The sequence below is a fragment of the Aethalodelphis obliquidens genome, unplaced genomic scaffold (genome assembly GCF_003676395.1).
Source record: "Aethalodelphis obliquidens isolate GAN/ISIS:26980383/991018 unplaced genomic scaffold, ASM367639v1 scaffold39, whole genome shotgun sequence".
NCBI classification, from domain to species: domain Eukaryota; kingdom Metazoa; phylum Chordata; class Mammalia; order Artiodactyla; family Delphinidae; genus Aethalodelphis; species Aethalodelphis obliquidens.
In genome coordinates, this window is record NW_020837983.1 from 15162982 (window position 1) to 15185515 (window position 22534).

General features: G+C 36.4%; 1 protein-coding gene and 1 pseudogene across 1 annotated transcript in view; one reads left to right on the plus strand and one right to left on the minus strand.

The window, feature by feature from the left end:
* LOC113633250 (60S ribosomal protein L12-like) overlaps nucleotides 1–15042 on the minus strand; it is a 37957-nt pseudogene extending 22915 nt beyond the window's left edge.
* The window catches only part of ZFPM2 (zinc finger protein, FOG family member 2), a 155432-nt gene that overhangs the window by 117782 nt on the left and 15116 nt on the right, over nucleotides 1–22534 (plus strand). The window lies entirely within an intron of this gene.

A 22534-nucleotide genomic window follows, 5' to 3' on the forward strand; every position in this document is an offset into this window, starting at 1 on the left:
CCCTATGTCAGAGGTTTTTTAAAGATGATGTGTCTTTGAGGGTGTCATGAACATTTCTTATGCAAGTATTCACTGGCATCTCAGTATACAGATCTAGTGAGATCTAAGGCCTAAGAGTCCCCCATAATGGGACAGGAGAGGAGAAAACTGCCACCCCTCTTTTATGAAGACAGGCTGAGCACTTTGAGGGAACAATCCATGTAATCTTTTACCCTCTGGGCTCCACGTGGCCTTGACCATAACGTGTGTTCCATGAATAGAGATTGAGTAAGTGTCTGAATAAATTAAGGACGAAAATTATCTCTTAGTTGCCAGCTTATGTTTTGTGCTACCAAATGTGACCAGGTAATGCTGGCCTATAAATTACAAATTCAGGAATAGAGGAAGTCAGGTTGTGCTCTGCAAGGTTTTTTTCATCTTTCTAAATTACTGCTCTTTTTATAAGCTATAGAGAAGCTAAGGAAAATTCCGTTATGCTTCAAGAATGCGGGGTGGGCATTTTCACTTCTGCACTGCTAATGCCTATTTGGACTCAAGATGACTTGACCCGCTGGTTGTATAAAAATATCTATTTCTCTGAATTCCCTTACAAGCCTTGGAGTATGGCTTCCTCTCTAAATAACATATTTAACTCAGAAAAGTGCAAGGCAATGGAAGACAGGAAACTACAAATTTTAACAGTATGAACATTTTGAAAAAAGTTACAGGGAGTTTGGTAGAATAACAATGATATCAAAAATATGAATTTTTTATTTGATCCCCAGCAAGAGAGTGGAAATTCAGTACATTAGTATAAGGACTGAAGAAAATAAATGCAATGAAACTGACAGATATAGTATAGGAAAAGTATTTAAGAAATGCTTTGAACAAAAATGTAAGTAGTAGATTCTTTTCGTGCTACTGCCTTCCATAAAACACATGTATTATGTATGTTAATACATAGCCCTTTGAAAGTCTCTTTGAAAATCAATTATGCTGCCATGCATGTCCTTGGCCTACTAAGAATATATGCGCTGATAAAATTATGTCCAAGATGGTGCAAGGTCTCAGGCTGAAATATTTAACTTTCCACAGTTTGGTAAAATTTTTAATACTCTGATGAGTGATAGCACACTGAATTTTTTCTTTGTAATGGAGATTTTGGTAACATGGGGGCCACAGAGTTAACACAAATCCTCCTCTCCAATAAAGACAGCCACCAAAGGTCCTGATTACAAGAGGGGGTCATAGCTCACTCTACTATCTATCCTCTCAAACCTTCATTTTGGTGTCACCTATATCATGTCAGACTGGCATAACTCCTTGTGAGTGGGCACAGTGCCAACATAACAGATGGCTCTGAGCTGGGCGTGCCAAGGGACCAGGATGTGCATCAAGTTCTACTATTAGAAGCGGAGTTTCTATCCAGGAGTGTTGTTCCTATAAATATTTTTGCACATTTATAGTTTTTGTTTTTAAAATTAATGCCCCAAACTATGTTACACACACATACATACACATACAATTGCTTTAGAATTTAAAAAATTAAATGCTTAACCAGATTTTGAATATAAACAAATCCAGACTTCACAGTATAGTGCTGATGACACATGATGGAATATTTAACCTGAGGTCAGTGTTTCCAATCTAGCTACACTGATAAAATTTAGAAAATATTTATGAACAGTATCTGTCATATTCATTTATTTATTGAACCAAGTTTTTTAAAATACCTATTTAAATTTCTCTAAGTAAATGAAATATACATATTTAAAGAAAATATCTACTAGAGCAAAAACTTAAAATATCACATCAGTCCCAATGACTTTATTTTTCCTTTTTCATAGCTTCACTTGCTCTATCCAGCTTAAAAAACTCAATCTCTGATCTAAAAAGCAAAGCAAAACAAAACAAAATCCCAACAATATGGGATTCTGTGGAATTACAAATATATGTAAATCCCAAGAGTTTTGGTGTTTGCAGCGAATACCTATTTTCTGGATTCCTACCATACAGAATATTAGCAAATGCAAATTTATTCCAAAAATGCAGCAGACAATAGAGGGCTGAGAGCTAAACAGGGCCAGTCTTCCTTGGGAATAACAGTCTGAAATCAGTGATATAAATCACTCCCCAAAAGGCAACCAGGGCCAACAACAGAGTGGCAAACAAAATGTGCTTTCTACGGCCAATGCCTTCTAGGACAATACTTCAAGCAGGTGATATTTTACAATCTGCCCTAGTTGAAGCTTCCAGGGAAGTCTCTGCCATTCCAGGTAAATAATTATCAGAAGAGAGCAAACATTTTTGAAGCACCTATTCCCTGCTCATCCCTGTGCCGTGTCCTTCATATAAAGTGATCTTATATAATAATCGCCTGAGAGTAGGCAGGATAATCCCCATTTTCCAGATGGGGAAATTGTGTTTTAGAGGGTTAAGTTAATTGCCCAAGGTCACACAGATGCTAGACATTCAGAGCTGACTTCCCCACCCAGATTTTTCTGATTTAAAAAATGTCGGTTCTTTGCTCTAAACATGATCATCTTTGATGACCTAGCAAATGGAGCCAAACCAATAGGCAAACTTGGTGATTCATTATGGGTTTAGGGGTTGTTCTTCTTATCTAAAAGAAGGGGGTCACAAACATCACGATCCTAAGAGCAAGTGTAGACAACCTGCCCAGCAGCCAGTTAACACTGAAGAGAAGCTTCTATTTAATGCAGAAGCAATATTGAACAGGAACTGAATGGTAAGCTAATTAGCTTCAGGGTCTGAAAATGGGAGGATGCAACTACTTGAGTGGGATATTTTATTGACCAAATTTTTAGCCTGTTGTCTTCTTTTGAGTCCTTTTAAGATTAATTGGTGAGTATCCAGGACTCCCTTTGATCTTCTGAAACTGTAAGCATGAGATACAGGGAACAGACAGAAGTACAATTCTTTGCTCTCTGCTATAGGAGCCAAACTTGAAAATTGCAGGGTTTTGGTGATAAAGCTAGACCACATTTAAAATTATTTATCTTGAGGAAAGTATGGATTTTGTGAAAATATTTGAAGACTTAGGAAATACTGTATATTTTTTTCACTAGAAATATGAATATAGCTGTAATATATATATATTCACTAGAAAATAATCAAAATCAAATTATAACAAGAATTAATTTTCAGAAACAATGTTATGCTAAATCTACTCAGGATTTTCACAATTTTCTAATATTACAATTAGAAGGTTAATAGATATTCCTTTTCTATTACCCTTAATTGTTACTTTTTTCAATAATTCACTGAACCAATAATTTTTTTTTTAATTCACTTTTTTCTTTTTAAAAAAAAAAAAACTCATGGTCTTCCATGGATTCAAAGAATGTTGTAATAAGTTAGATCGTGCTCAAGAACATGAAAGGGGGTAACTGTTTCATCCTTACACCCTTGACTCTATTATTTCTCTTGCAAAATGAAATGTGTTTTTTTATGATTTTTTTTTCTTTTAGTTTCAGGGTACACTGCTATACTTGATGCGATTTCAGGGTAATTTTATACAATTCTGTAAATGACTTAAGTGATGTAATGCACTGAGATACACTGAAAGGTGTTTTAAAATCTGTCATTTCCATTTAGAAGAAAACACGCTGAAGATTCAGTAAGCGTTTGAAGAGAAGTCAAATGTGTGCAGGGAAGTTTGATTTACCTGTCTCCACCTCTCTCCCTTTCCCTCCGGCTAACATGGGCTCTAGCTTTCAGAATTCAGAAAGACCTTTGATTTTAAACAGTTGGTACTAAGTTCTGTGTTTCATTTAAAAGCACAATTCTTACCGATTTCAGGAGCAACTAGGTGGTCAGTATACAACGTGTCACTTATGTCCCTTCTGAACACAGTTGATGCGATGGTTATAGGCTTTGTTTTATTTTATTTTATTTTAACATGAAGCATCCTTTCTAGGTCCCTGAATCATTGAATACGGACTTTGCTATAAAAATCACAATACCTGTTATTTTGGGGGTCTATATTTCTTAGTACTTTGTAGTTAACCAGTAGTACTTTCAAATTTACTAAAATAGCACCAATGCTAAGTTTAACCTAGTACATAAAGCAGGTTGTTTAGAATTCATATATCTTTTCTTTTTTTTTTTTCAAATCATTCAAGCCACTGTCAGTTTCCCCTTAATAAAGCTAATCTTCAGTTCTGCATTTAGCCACAGTATACCAGTACGATTCACGTTTTAATTCACTGTAAGATTCTAACTTTTCGTATTATTTCATTCTAGAGTTCCAGTTGCTTTACTTAATAAATTGTCCTTTCATCTCATGGAGACAATTGCATTTTACTTTTCTAATGAAGCTTGTGTTATTGTAGCCAAGTAAATGTTGCACCAAATGGTAGAAGAAATCCCGAAGGGAAGCATGCTTTTCTCCACAGAGGTTGGAAAAAACAGCATAATTCATTTTTGAGAGTTAGCAAGCAGTTTGTCCCTAAATGCCTACTTCATACCATTATTTTATTTTGCATTCTGAGATATTTTGTGATGGTAAATGTATGTTCAAGGTTCTCTGAGTTATTTCTAACAACTAACCAGTTAAATAAGTTCATGTGGCCTTTCTTCAGCAGGCAGAATTTACAATAGGAGCAAAAAGCATGCAGAATGGCTTCTTGTTTTCTGATGTTTTGGGCACACATTTTGGTTCTCTTATTTACGCTTTCATAATTTGTCACCGGCATTTCTGGAAATTAATTTTCAAGGGGCCTCATTGCAATTTATTTAACAATGAGTGAAAACGTCACCAAAATCTCGGTAGTTGAACTGAATGTGAAAGAAGTCAGTGGTTTAAAATTATATTCTATTCTGTGTGTTGTATTTATCTTTAAGGCATTTATCGCCACAGTTTTATCTAGTTTGAGTTAAAGAAGGGATTAAAGATGAAGTGTAGAACGTGGAGGGGGAAAGAGGAAGTCTAATCCAGAGATAGAAACTTGGAAGATTTGATCTGTAGTCATAACCAGCATTGATTTATGAACAGTCCTGTTTTTTGTTAACCATTAATGTCAAAGCTTTATAACCTCTCACTCATCTGTGTTCCCTCCCCAGATTTTACTTGTACGTACAATTGAATGTTATCTGTTGAGATCAGCTTGAGTCCTCACAATCAAAAGTGATAGCCAGGATGACGCTTTACTGCTAGGATGTCATGAATAAATAGCTTGCGTTCCCTCCTGTAGGCAATGGAGAGCCATTCAGAGATTTTAATTGAAGGTGGGAACAGGATCAAGTTTGTGCATTAGCCATGCGTTCATGCAAAAGTGTGGAGGACAGATTGGAAGAGCATAAGACAGGAGGTAGGGAGATTAACCATTGTGAGATAGATTTGACGGGGTCTGAACTGGGCGAGCGTCACTGGAGGAGGAAAAGGGGAGAGAGATTTGAAAGATACCTTGGATACAGAATTGGCAGGATTTAATGATGGAGTGGCTATGAAGCGTGAGGACAATGAGAAATCTAGTGATTCCAGGATTTTGAGAAGATCATCAGACTCACTCAGGAAAATCCATTTCTCAGACCCATAAATCTGATCGGAAGATGAACACTAGGCCTTTATAGATTGTCAGTATTGTCAGTCATCTTCTCAGACCAAATTCCTGGCTCACTGTTAAATGTGTGGCTGAAATCAGCCATTGTGCAAAGAGCTCAAACACTGGCCTAAAGAGCTTAGAAATAATGGATTTTCTTGATGGGTGATAGTTTAGGAAATAATCAAGCAATTATGAAATGATCAATAGTAAAAATACTAATAAAAGTAATTCATATCAGAGAAGCCTATTCCACCACACATGAAACTTGGCCTCTGTTGTTGTGACAGAGCAGCTATTTGCAGGGATTTGAATATAAAGACACAGATACAATGATCGTAAGCCTAATGCATATCTGTGGTTTTAAAGCTGTGGGGATGGGAGGGGGGGCAATCTGGAAAACAAACTGGTGTAAAGATTTCAAGAGATGTACAATGTACTTCTCCTTCTGTTTACAAAGCATGATTTGATTTTACATACTGTCCTGTATAGTGACTTTAAAATTATTAAATGAGAAAACATAAATAAATAAATAAATAAAATTATTAAATGAGAACTGTAGCCAGCAATGCATGCAAAATATTCCTTCATTGTTGTAAACTACAAAAAGTTTGCTTTTATGCAAAGAGAATGCCATTGTAGAATTTTAAAAGGCATAGAAATAAAAGGCCCAGGATTGGAGTGATTTAAACAAACTCACTAGAATATAGTAGATGATTAAAATACAATCTATAATTACATTACACTGGTATCAGGTAAGGATAAAAGCCTATAAATACACTGGGGTCAGGGTAAGCATAAAAAATGAAACAGTTATTTGAATAATCTGAGATCAAGTTGCAGTAATTAAAAACGAATGTATTATTAAAATGAAGGAATTAGGTTACAACACTCCTTATATGAAAATATTATTGTGACAGGCTGAAATAAGTTGGAAATGATTTTGATTAAAAAATGGGTAAAGGAATGTAATAACTTTCACTGGGGAAAAATAGACAATCAGGGAATATCAAAAAAAATTTTTGGCTGACAGATGAGAGACTAAGAGAGGCTAGCTGTTCAAATGCTTTTTGATATCTTAAACTTCCAACAGTTAAGCTTCTGTTGCTATTTTATTAAAAGATTTAATTTCTCAAATCATTCAAAGGGTCCAGTTTCTTTCCAAAATCCCTTTCTCTTTGCTTTTATAAAAGCAATATTTTTATAGTTTACAACAATGAAAATATTTTGCATGCATTGCTGGCTACGGTTCTTATTTAGCAATTTTAAAGTCATTATATAGGATGGTATATAAAATTAAATTGTGCTCTGAAAACAGAAGTTCTCTCCTCTCTCTCTCTCTCTCTCTCTCTATATATATATATATACACACATATATATTCACATTTATGTTTATATTTATGTAAATAGTTTTTTCCTGCAAAAATGTACACAGGCCTGGGGAGAGGGGAGGGCTGTTTTTGATTACTTTAACATTTCTTATAGGATGTTATTTTGAGGGAAGTATGAACATTTTGATTTACCTTAGCATAAGCATCGCCAGTTAAATATGCAATTGCTTATATCATTTATTGAGGAAAAACATGCCTCAATGAGGGAACATACACACACATCCGTGTCCTCCTTCCGCTTAAGGGTGACATTTCATTTGCATTGTATTCGAGGATTTGTACATTCATCTTCCATTATTATTTGCAGACACTGCACAGTTAAATCCATGTGTATTATCCAAAAAATAAAATCATCTCCTAGATCTAACAACATCAATACCACCATGTCCTGGGAAAGTAGGAACATCTATTTAAAGCAGAATGGATTTTTAACAATTTATGAAGAGATGCTCCTCAAAAGAAGGTGGCATAATGTTTTTCTTAGATTTTTTTACGATTACATGGGGGAGTTTAGTTACTAAAGCGAGAGAACATATTTTAATAACATATTTTACATAAATTACTCCCCCAAATTTCATACAATTAACTAATTTTTAAATCTAGTGAAACAAAAAGATGCTATGAATACCTATTAATCCCTTTATATCTTGTTAGTGGATAGACAGGACTCCTGTTACTTCTCCACTGTTTTAAACCTGGAAATGTATAAATATTTCTAGAACCACAGAAGCATCTCTTTATTAATTCACTAAGGTAATTCACTACCTCTTTCCCTCCCTTACGATATCATTAGTCATTTACAAGATGTAGAATTTGAAAGAGTGATGTTATATCCACACTGCACATTTGAATTACACCCCCATCATCAAGGCTCCCTCCCAAAGGGATAAGGATCTTTTGTTGAAGCTGACAATTATGAGAGTTTTTCTGTGTTTGTTAAACTGATGACTTGTGTTCTCTTTAACTAGTTGAGGGGCTGCACAACAAAGAGCTTTGCAGTGAGACAGCTTCGGTTCTAGTCCCATAATTTAGAATCTCTATAAATGTGAATTATTCAACTCTTTAAACCTTTATCTCAACGAATATAATGATACCACTAACCTCAGTTATCTGGAGAAAAAAATGATGTCATAGTAAGGGTTTAACAACTACTAACGCATCAAGTTATGAGCTACATGTTAATCCTACAGCAGTTCTATACTGGCAGACAAGTTACTCTCATGTGAAAAACAAAACACACACACTCACTGGCAGTGTGACCTTTGACACGCCACCTAACTCCTTGGAGCTCTATTCTCTTCATCTCTAACAGGCGGTCTAGAAGCCCTCCGTGTTTCCTACCAGTCATAAATATTTACAATCTTATGAGCAACATTCAATGGAGTAGGATCAATACATGCTAGAGACGTCTTATCTAATATCTTTTATTTGGGAAGATGAGGGGAAAAAACCCAGGTTTCTTTCTCCAAGGATAGTTTGTCATCTATTGGGCTTTTCATGTTTTCAGTGGATTTTTATATTGCTTTACTTTACAGCCTCTGAAAAACTGATTCAGCCACAAAGGAAACATGGTCATTTATGAAGCACATATTACTTTGTGCTGAGCTAGGTTTAGCTACTCATGCGATTCAAGATAAAAATCAGGATGTATCGTGAGTTTATTTCAGCCACTCTTTTCCTTTGACTCACTCTCTGATCCCCCCCAGGTCCCTTCTTGGCTTCACTGACCACTTCCTGGCCCAAGTATAACTTCCCACTATGGGATACTTCAGAGAGTCCGATAAATGACTCTCTGATGTATGATAAATAGAAGAATGATAAATTCTTCTCTAGAGTAAGAATTCTGTCTTTTTCTTCTCTCTTTGCCTTCCCTCTCTTCTCCTTTTTCTTTGGGAGGTCAGAGAAGGGGGGGATCCATGTTTCTGACTCTATTACCATTTTCCTTATGTGAGAACTTTGTTGGTTCTCAAAGACTAAAATCCAAAAATGAGTCTCAGTCTTGAGCTCTTATTTTTATACTGTATCTCCTTTGCCTGTCTTTTCCTCTTATCACTACTTATAAAACATTACCACAGTGTGTCCTTAGCCTGACCCTCCCTCTGTTGAAATCCTTTTAAAGCCTTAATTATATCCTGTCTTGACGTTTTCAGTTCCTTCTTCAGCAATCTTCCACTCCCTAAAATTTTGGCTATACTGAACACTTCAACTAGATCATTCTGTGGGACCCTTTGTGTACAGGAAAAAAATGTCATAACTTCAACAATTTATCTCCTTCTTTTACTTTCATTTTTAATCGAGATATAAAGAAAGATAACTCAATCTGCTGTACCTTCCTTACTTGTATTAAGAAAAATGTATTGAAAAAAACGGTTGATTCCCTTTTTTTCTCCCCAAATTCCACCTTCATTTTCTGTTTCCCTTTTTCTTTATATTTTAATTTTTATCAGGCTGAAGGTAGAAGAGGTAGAAGGTTGATCTTTTAACTATCCTTAATCTAGTAAGTTTAGAGCTGAAAGAGTGGTTCATGAAAATATTGGAAAGAATTACATCAGGGATTTGCAGAATTCTAGCAGATTTCCTTTAATCATCTTCTAGGTGCCCGTAACAGTGCTTCCCTCCTATAACTAGGTGCCCTATAACAGTTTCCTTGTGATATGTAATTGACTTTGCAGGACCATTCTTTGCAGAGAGATGAGCCATGCAGACGATGCATTGTTGCACCACACAGAGAGTAGGTCTTCAAACTTACAAATACTTACAAAAAAATAAGAGGAAGAAGAAGATATTGGGTATTGATCTCAGAGAAGATAGGTGAACACAAACTAGGGCCACAGGACTTTCTGCTCAAAAATATATGTCCAACTCCTATTAAAATGGCAGCTCATGTCCAAGGATCTCTCTGTTCTTGTGGGTGAAAATGAGATCACATAGTAAATGTTTAAGAAATGTTAAACAATAAGCCGTAGTTTCAGTTAGGCTTTTCAGCTCATAACTAGACCATAGAGGATACTTTATTACCTGAAGTTAACCTAAATTAACTTTTCCATTCTCCTGAATAATATCTGAATGATATCTTGACCACTCTAAACCATTAAAAAAAAAGCCCCATTTAGAAATTCAAGACCAAATGCAACTGTAAAGCAAAAGCAATCAAAAGAACATTTAAAAAAAAAAAAAAACCCACTCAGATGATAAGGAAGGTGTGACTCAGAGACATAGGTAGCTGTGGTGAATTTAAGTGAATACCACTCAGGTCAGAAAGTCAGTCGTAAAGCAACACCCATCTCCATGCCCTTCATCTCAGAACCCATTTCCAGATCACTCTGGGACTCAGTGCTTTGCTTACTCCCAGCCTCCCTGTAATGCAAACGATCAAGAGTGAAATGTATTTCTTACCTGGGCATCGGTAAACAGAGCGAAATATTTTGATGTAACAGTTGTGATGTCATCCAAGTCCATTTTTCTGATGAACTTCTGGATGAGCGGCCCTTTTGAGTGTAATATTCTGCACTTCTCTCTGCACTAAACCGCACCCTGATGTCAGTGCCCGACATGCAGTGTCATCCATGAGGACAGCCTCCATGAAGAGGATCCCTCCGCTGCCTCCCCCGTGTTCTCTTTTTTCTTTTACTTGAGAATCATACCTAAAGGTGACCGATGAAATGTGATATAAAACATATCTTTTACCAAATCCTGTCACAACAGAGTCCAACTAAGAAGGATCAGGGAAACACTGAGAATCAAGACTTTTATTCTTAAAGGCGCTGATAACACTACATTTTTCTATAGCCAAAGGACACTTGTCTGAGGATATTTGCATCTCTTTGGGGATAAAGACAATGTATTTTATTATTAATCTTACTGAAAACAATGGACACACTCTCGAATATAGCATTGACCCTTTTGTGCAAATTAATGCACAGTAAAATTTATCATTCCAAGCTGTACAATAAAAATGGAACAGAAGCCCATGCAGTCTTAGAAAAATCAGTTGGCTCTGCTTTTATCATCACACGAGCAAAAATTTGAGATTTTGCAGCTCATTCCCCTAAGATCACCCACTCATCTGCAACAGCCTTGGCAGGAGGCCACCGTGCCTTCCACACTGCCCTTCCTAACTCGACTGTCAGGGGCCGACCTTGAAAGATGGATTTTCAAAGCACTGGGCAGAGCCACAACTCCCTTTCTGTTTGTAGAGTTACAGTGATGTGTAGCCCCATTTCATCCTTTGAAATTATACGATGTGCTATTATGTTGATAGAGCTCGTTTTTAATTTCTTCATTTTATTAGTGCTAATATAATTTGTAAGAAATGATAAATGTTCTTCAACGGTAATAAGATTATATGGGAGCTAGAGTGTACATATTCTAAAAAATACATGTTTTAAGTATTAACAGATCTTACAAGTGATGGTGGGATGCAACATGATGTTTATTATGAAAATACAATAAACCCACTGAGTTTCAAACCCACCCAGTGGATTTCAAACCCACTCTCCACTCAGTTTAATGAGACTTTGCCTAGAAATTCAACAGTTGAAACCTTTAGAGTTTAAGCCTCAGTGTTAAGCAGCTCTACGACTGGGACTCTGATCCAGGTCTTCCACTTAAGAATGACAAGGACTGAGACTATCGTATGACCATGGGTACCTTTGCCATATGCAAGGCCAAATTAAAATCAAGTGAATGAAAGCACTCATTGACAGAATGGTAGTAAGAGGTAGGAGAAGGTGAGTGTAGAAGGATTTATGAGGACACTTAGGTAAAATTCCTTACACTCTTTATCACTAGAGGGAACGAAATACTGCTAGTTATTACTGCTAGTAATGGTGAGTGTGAAATAACTAAGACTTAAAGTTTGAAAGTTCAGAGCAAAGTTTTCTCCTAAGTGGAGGAGGAGAAGGCAGGCAAGAGGAAAGGAGAAAAAAAAAAACATAAGGACATCATTTCAGACAGATATTCTACAGGGTTATTTAGTTTTTGGGGGTTTTTTGTTTCCCCGGGTTTATTTAGTTTTACACGTATAATCACCTTTACCATTCAAAGCTGTTTTTTTTTTTCTTTCTTAGCGCAAACACATAATTCCGCATAACATTCAGAGGCAATACATGTGTCTCAGTAATCAGCAAATAGCTATTCAAAGAGTTTTATTATAGGACTTTAAAACATCCGTGATGCAGGTTATAAACCCGTTCAAAAATAAGTCCCTCACGTACTTCATTTTAGAAAGTGAGGTGCTAATAAAGCACAGTAATGACAGTTGTCTACTTTTAAGCAGGAAATTCATTTGGTGAGTTTACATTATACTTCAGGAACACATTCTTCTCCTGTTTCGTCGGGGAAGGTTACAACTTTATGCTTTGTTATCTCGACACAGACACGCGAGTTGAATTCAGTGCCATTTAGATGAGCATCAGACAGCCTATAAATTACCACAAAGTTGTTTATTCAATTAACAGAAATCTTTGGCGATTATAAAGCTTGTTATATCAACTTCACATTTAGGATGAAATAGAATTAAGTAAATAATGCCTATCTTTTCTCCTGGCGGGGCTCTTAGAATGCACCGAGCGCCATCTGCTGGTGATTAGTTTTTCAAGATTATTTTCTTACCAAAACTCATCAGTGCAAATGAAGACCAGGTACACGAACGTCAAAATAGAGATACGTGAAGACAATCAAAGGGTATCCATGCACTATAAATAACGCTCATTTCACATGAAAGCATTCTATTATAGTCCATCATATAATAATTCTAAAATTTGCCTTAGGATAGAGACCCAGCAACACTTCAAGTAAGAAATAAGCTGTTTCCATATTTTAGAATAGACCGTCATAAAAGTTTTAGCCCGAGAAGCAATAGCCATTAAGGTTTTCCGTGTTCACGTAAATCATGACATGAACGTATCCATCTGGTTCGAAAAAATTAAAAACTTTAAAAACAAGCAAATGAAACACCATAGTACCACTTCATTCTGTATATTTGGAAGCAGTTAAGGAATATAAAAGCTTAACCTTAGTCCCCTTTAACCTTAAATTATAAGTTAAATTATGTTATAACGTCTTTGTTAATTTTGTAAGACGTTATAAATCAACATACTTAAACATGTTCACTCTTACTCCGTATCTTATTAATTTTTAAAAAATCTGTGACCAAAGAATCTAAATATCTTGATAAAAGCCTCAAAGGTAGGATAAGAAGGAAATATAGTACTTCTAGAAAGAATTCTACTTCACACAGTGTTTTTGAAGATTTTTGTGTTAAAATCTATGTCAGATCTTTGTTCTGATACTTGGTGTCTCTGAAATTCGAGGAACATAGAAACATGCGCTTTTGCCTGCATTTCAGGTCCTCCGTAACCCATGCAGAGAAGTAGACCCACTGTTCCCCATTAACTTTGTCTCCAGACCAGGCACAATGAGACCCAGGTGCATGAGTGTCCATTTCCACCATTCCTATGGAAGCAATCATTAGTTCTGTTACATTTAACAGTAGATTGTAAAGAAAGATAATTTCCTACGGGAAAGCTCTTAGAAAAATGAAATAAAAATGTAAACATTATTTTAAATTATGTTATAATAAGAAAATCTGACAAAAATTGTTATCCCCAGAATTTGAACCTTAATAACAGGAATTGGTCATTGTACATCATAATACGTAGCCTATCAGTAGATTTATTGAGCTCTTACGGAGGAATAACATGTTCTCTATAAAGGAAAAATTTCTTAAAAAAGAACAGCAAAAGGATATGAAAAAGCGTAGTGTGTATGTGCGTGTGTGTGTGTAATTTTAAAGTATCGACATGAGGGCAGTTTGTGTGTGTGTTGAAGACCATGGTTTTTTTTAATAAATAATATATTTTTGAAGAGAAAGTTAGAGTGACCATACTTTGAGCAAGCATGGAATGATGTTAGCCGTTCGGAAAGAGGTTTCCAGAAAAACACAGTGTGAAGGAATTTAACCCCTTTTCCTAGTTTCTTCCTTCCGTGGGTGCATCCGGTCAGCACCTGAGGGACAGTATTTCTTTTAAGAACAAGGAGTTTTTGACCATTCGAACCCACTGTTATTGAAACCCATCTTCTGGGAGGAGATTTCAGGCAGAGCATCCCTAAGGGCTTGTGGCACTAGATCATGGAAGCCCTCCATCTGTGGTGCAGACAGAGGACCACAAATGCAGGGCCCCCCGCCAGCTCCTTGGCACTTCTGCCCCTTCATCTACCTGGCCTTGCAGGCGCCTGTCAGCCCTGCAACACCCCTTCAGAGGAGTCTACACTTTTAAACTGACTCCCTGGAGAAGTTTCATGAGCCTTCTGGAATTTAAAAAAAAAAAGCAAAACAAAGAAGTGTCATGGAAATGGACAAGCTGAAGAAGGAATAGAGAGGTTCACTCCCAGGCTGGTGCTGCAGGGGCTTTCCTCAGGAAACTGCGATGGATATTGCAGAGAGCCATGGAAAGAGGAAAGAAAGAAATTAAAAACAGCCTCCTGTAATGAACTTGTATAATTTATTCCTCTGCAAAGCAGTAGGCACGATGTTTCATTTTCTTTCCCCTCCGCACTTTCTTTCCCCCTCCACCTAATTTCTGAGCACTCCCAGGCTAGACAAGCAGGAACATTCAGCATACCCAGCCCAGGAGTCATAAAGTGAGGAACGCGCTCAGGTGATTCAGAAACTTGCACGTTGTGTATCTTGGTGGAGACTTCCTCCCTTCTGCTCCTGATTGCTGATGAAGAATGGTGTTTTCATAGACAGATGGTAAAGACAATTACAGTTAGGGGCTCAGCTGAGAGTTACATCAGTTTATTGCAAATTATTAACTGATACATGCTTTTGTTTATAAGCAGAGTCTTAAGCAGCTTTGTAATCAGTTTATCAGCAGCAGTGGGAATCTTGACAGAGCGCCTTTGGGGTGAAATGTCACCTCTGGGCTAGTCATTTAAAGTCATGATGGTCAGGCAGCCAGACAGTCTGATGGGCTACCTCACGGCACCACGGCGAGCTCCTGCAAAACCAGGGCGCAGCCCACCTTAGACTAGAGCACAAACCCCACGGATGCTGAAGAGTCGCCATGAGCAAACGTTTTCCTGTTGAAATCCCATAAAAGCATCGTATCTATTTGCCTAAACCTTAGATAGGATACCTGAGTTTCATGACCTTCAACACATCAGTTCAGCAGACTTTCCAGGCAGTGCTGAATGCCTTCTTATTCACAGGGCAAAACTTTCTGCACCTACACTTCAGCAGACATCCGGAACTGAGCACGGGGACACTGTTTACTTTTCTGAAAGGAGCTTCACGTGCCTCTTAAATGGGAAAGGAAAGTATCTCAGTGGAGACATTTTTCTTACAGAAAAAATATAAATTCTGTGGGGAGAATACACACCATGAGCTAAAAGAACTGGTGGGGATCGGTTACAGGTTTGGGCCTCGGAAGGCCCTCTGTGATAGGAGGGGAGTTTAGAAAACGCACTGGTTTAACCGGGCTGGCTTTGATTTCCTTGTCCATAAAATGGGACAATAGTATTTCCTATTTGTCACACAGATAACTCCTTGGGATTCATGAGGGTGTTCATGTTTCTTTAGTCTGAGTTCTGCTCAGACCAACGTTATCTGTTGAATTTATGCTAAATAATACAGCATATAATATTTAAAATGACAATTTACAGATGACGTTCTTAAGCTCGTTTACAAAATACTTGCTGAAAGAGGGTGCTTTCAATTTAGCATTTTTGCAATAAAGCATTATCAATATTTATTAGTGTTTTTTGCATTGCCGTAAGGACCTAGTTTAAAAACCTGAGATGTTCAAAGATATATCCTTGAAAAGATTCACTTGATCATAAGCCAATAAACAATTCATGTCTTTCTAATTTACTTTCACTCTAACAAAGTAAATTTTGAGCTTAATCAAAACAAAAATATTTATTATATATATAAATAATCATATATAATAGCTCCTAAAATAGTCATTTTTCTTTGCACCTACTATTAATTTATATGTTTTTATTTCCTGGTTTGCAAACAAAACTTATCAAGCTAATTGGACATGAACTCCTGAAGTCAGAAGCCAGGTTTCATAGCTGGAATTAGATATTCCATATCCTCTAAAATATTGACATAATCCAGGAAAGTCTTTGGAAATATGACTCCAGCTGATAAATTTTAAATCACATGTATCATATGTGTAAAAGCAAAATCTTTCTTCTCTTAATCTCAGAAATATGGTTAAGTATGTCTATTCACTTATCTCTGACTTCTTTCTAATTCTGAGTTTCTCAATTGAGTTCCTAAAAGCATCAGAATAGAGTAAATCTTATTTAAACTGACCACATGATTCAGTAAAGTTTGTAATTTTAATGTTGGGTTGACATAAGCCTACTTAAAAATATTTGGGAGAAAAACAGAGTGTGGTGTTTTATTCTCACGTCAACATTCAGCACACAGTATTCAGTTCCCAATTTTCCAGTTCTTAAGCAATTAAATGTTCTGTTGACATCAGAGGAAAGGCTGCCTACAGAAGAGATGAAGAATGAAAAACCTTGATATCTTAAATTGTAAACTGTGATTTAACATAAAGAGCATAAAAAGTTGCTTTTTTGTTTTCTATAATCAAGTTAACGAAGGATGAATAGTGCATTCGGCAAGTAATTCTGCCATGCGTCCATCCCTCTTGACTGGAAAAGGCAAAGAATTTTTTTTTTTTCTAAATCCATTCTCTTCTTTGGCCGAAAAAACCAAAGGCACACTCTAAAGTTGCTGGTCAAGTCTGATTTTTTTTCCTCCTTCTCCCAGGAACTGCTAGGATGTTCTATAAAAAGATGTCAGGAAAGCCAGCATGGGAAAGTTAAATGCCCCCAAATGCCCTGCATTGCCTATAAGTACAAATGAAAAATGTTAAAGATTATTTAAAAACAGGAAAGACCTTTTGTAAAATGCTTTTGATTTATTGCTGTGTATTGTGCAGATCTTTATCAATTATTCTCACTCTATTTTATTCAAAAACTGTTGTAAACTATGAGTTGGCATGTTGCTGCATACGGAAGAAAAGCATTAATCAACTCTAAGTAAACAAGTGCAGAGATCTCTCTAACAACTATGAAGTAGTTAATACATTTTTAAGCAATTTGATTCTAGAAAGGAGGTCTAAAAGAGTAGTGCTTAATTATCTGGACTCCTCTGTGCTGGGCTCCCTTTTGATTGTATTAATGAAGCAGCTGGCCCATTGTTTCCCTTTAATTCCTCTATTGTTTTAAGAATATGTCACAGCTCTTTATTCTTTTATCAGGTGCTGTGCAGGAGGACCCACACAATACCTCATATTCCTACTGTATTTGCCAATGCACAAAGAAACCTCCACAGCGGTTTGCAAAGAAGGGGCACACATAATTTATAAGTTCTGTTCCTTGCACTACTCCACTGTCAAGAATTTCAACAGTATTGGATTGGAATTCATTATAAAATTGCTATTAAACAATGTGGCTGCATATAGATATAGGTACTGTGTGAACATCCCCACCCTGAGATCTAGGTAGTATCACCTGCGATGTTGCAATGGGACAATTATTTAGCTTTTAGGGAATTATTTTGCCCAATCCCTTCCCAGTTGTGAAGAAACTAAATTTCATAAGTGGGCATGATGTTGGATTTTCAAATTATTTAGGTAAAAAAAAAAAAAAGAAGTTAATGACAGAACAAGTAAGTATTCTTGTTTCCTCCAACTCCAGAAACAATGTCTGTGTGTATGAGTGTGAGTGAGTGTGTGTGTGTGTGTATGTGTTAAACAGCCCATTTATTCCCCCAGAGAACGGCTTTAAATTACCTTAGTGTGCCTAAGAGATATCATGGTTTACTCTATAGACCAATATGTAATCTTTATTAATTGAGCTCTGATCAACTGACCATCTTCTTCTTGTATTTTACACATGTGAAGGAAATAGACTTTTAGATTAATGCAGAAATATCACTGTACATCTTAAGAAATCAAACTGCTGTTAACAATTTAGTATATAACATTTTATGCCAAAGCTACTTAAAAATGCTGGTTCATTTATAAGTCGTTAACTTTTCTCCAAATTTCCATGGAAATCACACACAAAAAAATCACCCATGGTAAAAATCTCAAAGGTCTGATTCACATAGACTTTCTCTTTTTACACACATGGCTTTTTTCTTTGTTTTTCCCCTGTCAAATGTCTGTATTTTTAGAGGCTGTTTTCATTGATTTTTTTCCCCCTAGTGTCCCCAGTCTAATAAAGAGAAATAAGACTTAATGACTTAATGCTATGTAGTAAAAGTTACTAACTTCAACTTTTAAAATATCCTTAGAAAAGCCATTAGAATAAATTAGTATTGAAAACCACCTATTTCCTTTTGTATTGTTAGGTGAGTGTGTATGGGTTTGGTTTTTTTTTTTTTTTTTCTGAGCTTAAACTTTCAAACTGGTATCCCTATCTATTCACTTGAGGCTCTTTATCCTTGTACATATTGAGGCAGAGTAATACAAAATCTAAATGTGATTTAATTGGTTCAATTTGCTGTATATCTTTATGCTAAGCTTAGGTCCGTATCTTGATGAGCCCAGATGTAGTTGTGCTCAAGGTTTACAGCTTCACGTTGCTTGTATTTCCTTATTTTTACAAAGCAAGCGTCTATCAATCACACAGATAAATTAGAAAGAAACATGTATAGACGTAACACATGGAGAAGATTTTTCAGCGTGCCATGTAATTATTAACCTGATTTTTACCATTGTAAGGAAGCATGAATTGCAGATAGCATGGACGAAGTTAAATGCTTTTATACTGGATACATTTTGCTTATACAGAACTCTATAGGTATGGTCGAACAATATAATTGAAGCTTTGTCAGCTCTGTAACCTAGCAACAGATAATACTGTTAGGTTACTGAATTGCTCCTGGTTGACAAGTAGGGAGTATTTTTGTGTTTATCATGTTTGCTAATGATGGGATCCTTTCCAAAAGGCTTGTCTTAATCTTAATTAGAGTTTATCAGCAGAGGTCTGCATGACATTGTACAGACACTGATTTCATAAATAATAAAAAGTGCAAGTGAAAAATTTGGCAGGATGGGGAGATACTTAAGGCTACCGCTTCTAGTAAGAGGAGCGTGAATTTCCAAAATACAATCAACTTTGAACTGTGACTTTATTCTTTATTATCAAAACTTGTAGTACACTTCACTGCAGTTTTGACAGCAATTATGAGAAAAATTTATAAGCTTCCTGTTAGGAACCATATCTGTTTGTACAAGAACTTTGATCATAAACATTACTTAGAACAGCAAGTACATGTTTTTTCAAGAACGTCAAGGTCTTTGAGGTTATTACTTTCTATGGAACCTTGAATGTATTTGCCCTTTATACGTGAAGGGAGTGGTGTGTGGGTGTGGAGCGTGGGGAGAGTGACTATGTTTGCAGCACAAGAGGCAAAGAGAGAATCCTAAAATAACCTTTCCATTTGGTAGACTTGAGGAAGGTATCAGATAGCTGCTTCAGTGCCTGATGTCATTTGATAAAGACTTCATGCCCATGCAGTAGAAATGTGATTTTTTTTTTTGCTCTGGTTTATACAATATGATCTTTCACAGTTTTTTGAAATGTTATTGTTCATTTCTAATAATAAGTTACACACCTTCAAAATAATAAAGAATTAAACATTGTAAAACCAAATACAGTTCACAAATTTACTAACTTCCTAACTGGTTTATTCAGTTGAAGGACGATGCTAAGTCATTATATCCTTTACCTGCCTTTCTACACCTTTTCACTCATCATGCCCACATTCTTCAAATATTATTCAAAGCTATGTTCAGTTGTCATTTTCTGAGTTTTGGAGTGGACATCTCTCTACTGAATTGTTTGAACAAGTCTATGAAATATTTGATTATCAAAAGAGACCTTTTTGTTCATAGAGTTTCACTCTCTCTACCCTATACAAACTACAGATAGTTTACCCTTATGCCAATGATCCTTAACTCTAGAGGCATATGAAGCCTTTCGGGGAGCTTCTAAAAAATAGTGAAGCCCAAACTTCACTCCCAGTGATTTTGATTTGATTGATCCAGGGTAGGACCCAGAAAGCAGCGTTGATTAATAGCTCCCAGGTGTGGGCTTCCCTGGTGGTGCAGTGGTTAAGAATCCACCTGCCAATGCAGGGGACATGGGTTCGAGCCCTGGTCCAGGAAGATCCCACATGCCGCGGAGCAGCTAAGCCCGTGTGCTACAACTGCTGAGGCTGTGCTCTAGAGCCTCTGAGCCACGACTCCTGAAGCCCGTGCGCCTAGAGCCCATGCTCTGTGACAAGAGAAGCCATTGCGATGAGAAGCCTGCTCACCGCAACTAGAGAAATCTCGCTCGCAGCAATGAAGACCCAACACAGCCAAAAATAAAATTAATTAATTAAAAAAAAAGCTCCCAGGTGAATCTACTGTGCAGTCATGGTTATAAAGAATTGTGATACCCTTTTAGTGTCCAGCTAAACTTGGGCAAATGCTACATCCATATTTAATAGGTGTGGAACGTTTAGAATAGTACTTGGCACATAGTAAGTGCTTTTTAAGTGTAAGCTATTAGTCATGTTAGAAGATAACCTGACATTACTTCCACACCACAAAGATTTACATTATTCTCCACATCGTGGCTATGCATTTTAAAGCTATGTCTTATCACTGTGTAATCTTCTTAACACTGTTTCATAAAGTGAACCATACTGATGAAAGAAATCAAAGATGACACAAACAGATGGAGAGATATACCATGTTCTTGAATTGGAAGAATCAATATTGTAAAAATGACTACAGCAATCTACAGATTCAATGCAGTCCCTATCAAATTACCAATGGCATTTTTCACAGAACTAGAACAAAAAATTTTACAGTTTTCAGGGAAACACAAAAGATCTCGAATAGCAAAAGCAATCTTGAGAAAAAAAAACAGAGGTGGAGGAATTAGGCTTCTTGACTTCAGACTATACTACAGGGCTACAGACATCAAGACAGTATGGTACTGGCACAAAAACAGAAATATAGATCAATGGAACAGGATAGAAAGCCCAGAGATAAACCCATGCACCTCTGGTCACCTAATCTATGAAAAAGGAGACCAGAATATACAATGGAGCAAAGACAGCCTCTTCAATAAGTGATGCTGGGAAAACTGGACAGCTACATGTCATTTCTGGTTCAGAGAGATAGCAGTGCTAATTACTCAAACTGAGTAATCAAGGTAAGGTACCAAGGCATTTACTTAGTGAACATCAGATGGCACTGTGACTTGGGACACTGGGTTTTTCATTCAGAATCTAGAGCCAAACTGCTTTGTTCAAATCCCATCTCCCATATCTCCTTCTCTTCCTCCAAGTCCACTCTAGCTGTGTGATCTTGAACAGTTTATGTACACTTCCAGCTTCATGACCTCACAGTAAAAGGGAACAAATAAAAGCCACCTCACTGCTCTCTTGGGAGATATTAAGATAATGGATGCAAAGCACTTAGCACAGTGTCAGTGCAGAGCAGATAGTAGGTGCTTAATAAATCTGAGGTTATTCCTATTATTAGCACTTTGGTCACAGAAGCAAAAAAGTTGCTCACAACTTGATGATAATAATCTAGTGGTATCTAGCCTAAGGTTGTCATGTTATATGTTGTAGGTAAAGCAGTTCTCCAAGTTCACACAGTAACCAATAATCAAGTCAGCACTAGAACTAAAGTTTCTCACCCACAAGGCAAACGCTTTTTCTAGTTCATCTTTCCACTGAGGACAAATAAATTTTCAGTGATTTGGGGTGCCAGCAGTGCTTCATTATTAGCATATAATCCCTTAGACAAAGATCATTTGCTCTTGAATTACTGTGCGAAGAAATTCATTCATTCAAATGAAAATAGTTAACGTGGTCAAAGAAAGTAAACTCCATCTCAGCGGCAGCTTCATTCCTCTAAAATCTTAGTTTTCAAGTATTACTTTGTTAAAGTAACTTCATTAGGAAAACTGAGAGAAGACCTCAACTGTTTTTTTTTAATTCATCTCATATGAAAAGCACTTAATAAAAGTTATATTCCTGTCCTTAGCTATAACTAAAAACTTGTACAAATATTCTAGTGAATGTTTTTTAGTGAAAAAAAATAATACTCTCATTTTTTTCCAATTTTTATATTGTGGTGCGTATATATATATATGTATATATTTATATATATATATGTGTATATATATATATGTGTATAACAAAATGTATTAACCATTTTTAAGTATACAGTTCAGTGGCATTAAGTACATTAACATTATTGTGCAACCATTACCACCATCCATCTCCAGAACTCTTTTCATCTTGCAAAACTGAAACTCTATACCCATTAAACAATAACTCCCCACTCCCCCCTGCCCTTAGCCCCTGGCAACCACCATCCTACTTTCTGTCTCTGTGACTTTGAATACCCTGAGTACTTCATGTAAGTGGAATCATACAGTATTTGTCTTTTTGTGACTGGTTTATTTCACTTATAATAAGGTCCTCAAAGTTCATCTATGTTGTAGCATTGTCAGAATTTCCTTTCTTTTTTTTTTCTTTTTTTTTCCTTTCTTTTT